Source organism: Salmo salar, chromosome ssa12 (genome assembly GCF_905237065.1).
Source record: "Salmo salar chromosome ssa12, Ssal_v3.1, whole genome shotgun sequence".
Classification (NCBI taxonomy): Eukaryota; Metazoa; Chordata; class Actinopteri; order Salmoniformes; family Salmonidae; genus Salmo; species Salmo salar.
The window spans coordinates 34,033,389-34,040,909 of NC_059453.1; positions in this window are offsets into that span (position 1 = coordinate 34,033,389).

Below are 7,521 nucleotides of genomic sequence, written 5' to 3' on the forward strand. Positions count from 1 at the left end.
CTCCAAATCATTCCCGCTCCAGAGTACAGGCCTCGGTGTAACGCTCATTCCTTTGATGATAAACGCTGGTCAGGACCTGCCTTACAACAGGCCTACAAGACCTCAGTCCAGCCTCTCTCAGCCTATTGTTGACAGTCTGAGCACTGATGGAGGGATTGTGCGTTCCTGGTGTAACTCGAGCAGTTGTTGTTGCCATCCTGTACCTGTCCCGCAGGTGTGATGTATCGGATGTACCAATCCTGTGCAGGTGTTGTTACACGTGGTCTGCCACTGCGAGGATCAGCTGTCCATCTTGTCTCCCTGTAGCGCTGTCTTAGGCGTCTCACAGTACGGACATTGCAATTTTCTGCCCTGGCCACATCTGCAGACCTCATGCCTCATTGCAACATGCCTAAAGCACGTTCATGCAGATGAGCAGGGACCCTGGGCATCTTTCTTCTTGTGTTTTTCAGAGTCAGTAGAAAGACCTCTTTAGTGTCCTAAGTTTTCATAACTGTGACCTTAATTGCCTACTGTCTGTAAGCTGTTAGTGTCTTAATGATCGTTCCACAGGTGCATGCTCATTAATTGTTCATGGTTCATTGAACAAGCATGGGAAACAGTGTTTAAACCCTTTACAATGAAGTTCTGTGAAGGTATTTGGATTTTTACGAATTATCTTTGAAAGACAGGGTCCTGAAAAAGGGACTTTTCTTTTTTTGCTGAGTTTATATATTTATGTTGGAATAATATTGTGAAAATTATGATAATGCCATTTTAATGTAAGAGCTGTTTGAAAAGATCGCCTGAAATGTCAGCCTGTTTTGGTGGGATGGAGTTTTGGCCTGCCGGTCACCAGGCGGTAAATTGCTTAATAGACCAATAACAAAGAGAGTTCCAAACCTCTGCCAATAACAGATCATTTTCAGTTTTCCCCTACCCACTCAGACTGCTCCTAGACAGTCCTAGCAAATTCTTTCTAGAGAAATTGCTCTTTGCTAAGAAGCTATTTTGTTTATTTTTGTCCATTTTAATTGAAAACAATCACAGTAAGGTTACCCAGAAATTATTTGATATAAGAAAAGCACAAACATTCAAATTCCCATTACAAAGGAATCCATCTTTTCACTCTAAATCATTGCCGATACTTCACATTGTGGTTTACGAGAGGTTTTTATACACCCACAAACTATAAGTCTACAGCACATTTCTCCAGCAAAACATATAATTCTACCAATTTAGCTATTATACCCACGCTAGACCATAACGGATGTAGGAAGTGGTAAGAGATAAGTGACTTTCAGGAAGTCATACGCTAACCATGATCTTCAACAATAATTAAGGACAGAGCAACCAAATCTGTATTTTCTGCACATGCTTTTTTCAGTAGCCTCCTACATGGGTTTGGGAAGTAGGGAGGCCGGCGGTGCTGCAGCACCCTCTGATAAATTGAAATAAATATTATTTTAGGCTACCGTTGTCTGAACAGACATAGGCCTAAATAAAAGCCTTCAAAATACTACACCAGAGAGCATAATTTAGCCACCGAGGAGCAATAGCATCTAAAAAATAGCTGTGGATTCATCAAGCGTGGTAAATATGCAGTAGAACAGCTTGTTCTGTTGTGGCCATAGACATATAATTCATAGAAGGGTTATGGAACCTCTAACCCTGGGAATTTGACTGTTAAACTCATGGGTACATTGGCATCCATCATTGTTGAAGCTGAGGACATGTATTTGAAGCCCGTGTATCTGATACTGTCTGGACAAAAAAAGTAAGGCATGTCACTAAGTCGCTTTGGACAAGAGCGTCTGCTAAATCAGGGGTTTCTAAACTTTCTCACTCAGGCCCCCCTTCTAGTATTGGGGAACATAATTTCTATGGGCACAAGCACTGTTCATGACACAAACTGTTCACACCCCTCTTGTTGTTGAAGAGAACATTTTGCAGGTTTAAAACATATTTCCTGCAATTCTACACAATTTGTCATAGGGTGCAGATAACATTTTGCTGTTTTAAAGCTCATTGTCTTGCAATTCCTTACATTTTGCCATGTCTAATGGGTATTCGTGTGATATTTGAGTGACTCAAACAAAATCTATGGGCTAAAAAACGTAAGCTGGCATGGGCAGGTTGATCTGGACATGTCAAGTTAAAAATAGCTCTCTAAGGTATACAATGACTGACATGACAAGAGGAACAGATGATGATACACTATCCAATTTTCGAAATTGCACTCTACTATTCTAACTTTCAAAGTAAGTTGAAAGCAGGACTGTCGCCCCCCTTGCTGACCCCACTGTGCTAATACTCTCAAATGTAAAAAATAACAAATCTGGGATACATACAGGCCTAGTAAGACAAAGGGGAGCTGTTTTGCTTGCTCGGATGCTTTATCCGGTCAGGTAGTTTCAGCCACTTGCGAATTTAAGGAAAGTTGGCGGGTGCACAGTGCACTGTTCGGATGCTGGAATTATTTGGATGAACGTGCGAAGGTAACCTACTTTTTGAAGAGATTTATGGCCAACATCTCGGCGACATCTTGCCAATGTGCAAACACTCGCCATACAACATCTGCCGGATGTATCATGTATACATCGGGCCGGCGTCGGTGCGATATACAGTACCAGTCAAAAGTTTGGACACACCTACTCATTCAAGGGTTTTTCTTTATTTTTACTATTTTCTACATTGTAGAATAATAGCGAAGACATCAAAACTATGAAATAACACATATGGAATTATGTAGTAACCTAAAAAGTGTCAAATAAATCAAAATAGATTTTATATTTGAGATTCTTTAAAGTAGCCACCCTTTGCCTTGATGACAGCTGTGCACACTCTTGGCATTCTCTCAACTAGCTTCATGAGGTAGTCACCTGGAATGCATTTCAATTACAGGTGTGCCTTGTTAAAAGTTAATTTGTGGAATTTATTTCCTTCTTAATGCGTTTGAGCCAATCAGTTGTAGGTTGGGTTGGTATACAGAAGATAGCTCTATTTGGTAAAAGACCAAAGACCATATTATGGCAAGAACAGCTCAAATAAGTAAAGAGAAACAACAGTCCATCATTACTTTAAGACATGAAGGTCAGTCAATGCGGAATATTTAATGCTAAATTGTAATTATGTCACCTCTATGGCCTATTTATTGTCTTACCTCCCTACTCAAGTGGCCGATCAAGGGACAGTGGGCTTAGGCGCGTGCACTGGCCGCCCCCGTCTTTCTGTTTTTTCCTCTGTTTACCGAAAAGGAGATTCCCGGTCGGAATATTATCGCTTTTTTATGAGATAAATTGTATAAAAATTGATTTTAAACAGCGGTTGACATGCTTCGAAGTACGGTAATGGAATATTTAGAATTTTTTTGTCACGAATTGCGCCATGCTCGTAACCCTGATTTACCATTTCGGATAGTGTCTGGAACGCACAAACAAAACGCCGCTATTTGGATATAACGATGGATTATTTGGGAACAAACCAACATTTGTTATTGAAGTAGAAGTCCTGGGAGTGCATTCTGATGAAGACAACAATGGTAATAACATTTTTGTAATAGTAAATCTGATTTTGGTGAAGGCTAAACTTGCCGGGTGTCTAAATAGCTAGCCCGTGATGGCTGGGCTATGTACTTAGAATATTGCAAAATGTGCTTTCACCGAAAAGCTATTTTAAAATCGGACATATCGAGTGCATAGAGGAGTTCTGTATCTATAATTCTTAAAATAATTGTTATGCTTTTTGTGAACGTTTATCGTGAGTAATTTAGTAAATTGTTAGTAAATTCCCCGGAAGTTTGCGGGGGGTATGCTAGTTCTGAACGTCACATGCTAATGTAAAAAGCTGTTTTTTGATATAAATATGAACTTGATTGAACAAAACATGCATGTATTGTATAACATAATGTCCTAGGGTTGTCATCTGATGAAGATCATCAAAGGTTAGTGCTGCATTTAGCTGTCTTCTGGATTTTTGTGACATTATATGCTAGCTTGAAAAATGGGTGTCTGATTATTTCTGGCTGGGTACTCTGCTGACATAATCTAATGTTTTGCTTTCGTTGTAAAGCCTTTTTGAAATCGGACAATGTGGTTAGATTAACGAGAGTCTTGTCTTTAAATAGCTGTAAAATAGTCAGATGTTTGAGAAATTGAAGTAATAGGATTTTTAAGGTATTTGAAAATCGCGCCACTGGATTACACTGGCTGTTGCGTAGGTGGGACGAATTCGTCCCGCCTAGCCCAGAGAGGTTAAAGAACTTTGAAAGTTTCTTAAAGTGCAGTCGCAAAAACCATCAAACGTTATGATGAAACTGGCTCTCGTGAGGACCGCCATAGGAAAGAAAGAACCAGAGTTACCTCTGCTGCAGAGGATGTTCATTAGAGTTACCAGCCTCAGAAATTGCAGCCCGAATAAATGCTTCACAGAGTTCAAGTAACAGACACATCTCAACATCAACTGTTCAGAGGAGACTGCGAGAATCATGCCTTCATGGTCGAATTGTTCCAAAGAAACCACTACTAAAGGACACCAGTAAGAAGATGTCACGAGAATTTTTATCCCAATGGTTGAACTCAACTAACACTCAAGCTTTGTCTATTTCCCCAGAGGTCGTAAATCTGCTTTCCTAGGGAATTGTTTAATGTTTACCTTAAATCCAACATCTTGACCTTCCTTGACTCTTATTCTATAAGTCACTCATCCTTGATGGTCAGTGTGTTATATAGTTTGTATTTTACTTCTTATCAATGACAACGGCGTTGTATAATTAGTACCGGAAGGTGATGGATCTGGATGTATCAGAAATATTACCAAGACTATGATGCAGCTCAGAGTCCCTAATATTCCCAAAAACCGCCAACCCTCTCCTGCCCTTAGTCAGTCTGCTAGGTACCACCCCATACTCACACTTCTAGGAGCACATACAGTGATGAAAGGTCGGGATAGGGGATCTTCGTTAAGGAGGTAACCCCCGAACCCTGGTGGTACTCGGTTCTTCTCCTAACTCTGTGTGTGATCAGCAGTGCTTGTATGTGTTCCTACCTATTTGCAGTGGGTAATGTGGACCCAGGTAGCTCTCTCAGCTATTCTACCGGCAAAGGTGGTGGTTAGCAGAACCTGGTATGGGCCTTCCCAACGGGGCTGTTTCCAGTCTTTTCTCCTCAGGGACTGGATCCACACCCAGTCTCCTGGTTGGACTGAGTGAATCACCTTCTTCTGTATTCACCTGTTGGACACAATCTTTGACATACGGGTGTGGTTAACAAACAACCTTCTCATGTGTTCTGCTAGGGTATGTTCTATTAATATATCTGCTTGCTCTGGTCCTCCCAATTCGGGCATTCTATATGCTCTACCTGATTAGCTAAAATGTAATCCATTGTTTAACCTGTTAGGGCTAGGGGGCAGTATTGACACGGCTGGATAAAAAACATACCCGATTTAATCTGGTTACCACTCCTACCCAGTAACTAGAATATGCATATACTTATTACATATGGATAGAAAACACCCTAAAGTTTCTAAAACTGTTTGAATGGTGTCTGTGTGTATAACAGAACTCAAATGGCAGGTCAAAACCTGAGAGATTCCTTTACAGGAAGTGGCCTGTCTGACCATTTCTTGAACTTCTTTTCCATCTCTATCTTTTACTAAGGATCTCTGCTCTAACGTGACACTTCCTACGTCGTCCATAGGCGCTCAGAGCCCGGGAAAAACCTGAATGTCGTCATCCCAGCCCCAGGCTGAAACACATTATCGCCTTTCTCAAGTGGCCGATCAAGGGACTCTGGGCTTAGGCGCGTGACCTGACCGCCCCCGTCTTTGTGATTTTTTCCTCTGTTTGCCGAAAAGGAGATTCCCGGTCGGAATATTATCGCTTTTCTACGAGAAAAATTGCATAAAAATTGATTTTAAACAGCGGTTGACATGCTTCGAAGTACGGTAATGGAATATTTAGAATTTTTTTGTCACGAATTGCGCCATGCGCGCGACCCTTCTTTACCATTTCGGATAGTGTCTGGAACGCACGAACAAAACGCCGCTATTCGGATATAACGATGGATTATTTTGGACCAAACCAACATTTGTTATTGAAGTAGCAGTCCTGGGAGTGCATTCTGACAAAGACAACAAAAGGTAATCAAACTTTTATAATAGTAAATATGATTATGGTGAGTGCTAAACTTGCCGGGTGTCTAAATAGCTAGCCCGTGATGCCTGGGATATGTACTTATAATATTGCAAAATGTGCTTTCACCAAAAAGCTATTTTAAAATCGGACATATCGAGTGCATAGAGGAGGTCTGTATCTATAATTCTTAAAATAATTGTTATGCTTTTTGTGAACGTTTATCGTGAGTAATTTAGTAAAATGTTAGCGAATTCCCCGGAAGTTTGCGGGGGTATGCTAGTTCTGAACGTCACATGCTAATGTAAAAAGCTGGTTTTTGATATAAATATGAACTTGATTGAACAAAACATGCATGTATTGTATAACATAATGTCCTAGGGTTGTCATCTGATGAAGATCATCAAAGGTGAGTGCTGCATTTAGCTGTCTTCTGGGTTTTTGTGACATTATATGCTAGCTTGAAAAATGGGTGTCTGATTATTTCTGGCTTGGTACTCTGCTGACATAATCTAATGTTTTGCTTTCGTTGTAAAGCCTTTTTGAAATCGGACAGTGTGGTTAGATTAACGAGAGTCTTGTCTTTAAATAGCTGTAAAATAGTCATATGTTTGAGAAATTGAAGTAATAGGATTTTTAAGGTTTTGAAAATCGCGCCACAGGCTTCAAGTGGCTGTTACGTAGGTGGGACGAATTCGTCCTGCCTAGCCCAGAGAGGTTAAAGAAATAGATCCTAGTAAACCAACTCTAGGGATAATATCTGGACCTAATATTTTAGCTACCATAATCGTGTCCGCCAAGTAAGTTGGGAACACTTCTACCCATTTAATATATTTATCTATTATTGTTAAACACCACTTCTTTCCCTCACTTCAGGAAAGTTCAATGAAGTCCATTTCCAATTGTTGGAATGGATATTCTACCTGGGGGGTATTCCCCAAGTGGTGCTCTTACTCTATCTTGATGATTATTCTGTGCACAGATAACACATCGTGATTTATTTTTCCCCTAGGTAGTTAGTTATACCGTAGGCCCCATAGGCCACAAAGTGTTTCCTAACCTGCTCTACCATCCCTCCTGTTGACACATGGCTTTACCAATGTGTCAATATTACCGCATATCTAAACAGTAACTTTAATAAAATAAATAAATAATCCTTATACCAGACATTATCTCATAGAATTACCCCATTCTTTTTCCACATGTCCAATTCTTTTTGAGGTGCTTGTTCTTGGCTGTCACGTCCTGACCATTGAGTGCTCTTATTTTCTATGATAGAGTAGGTCAGGGCGTGACTGGGGGGTTTATTCTAGTTTAATTTTTCTATGTTTGGTTCTAGTTTCTGTTCTTCTATGTTGGCTTTTTTGGATGATCCCCAATTAGAGGCAGCTGGTCATCGTTGTCTCTAA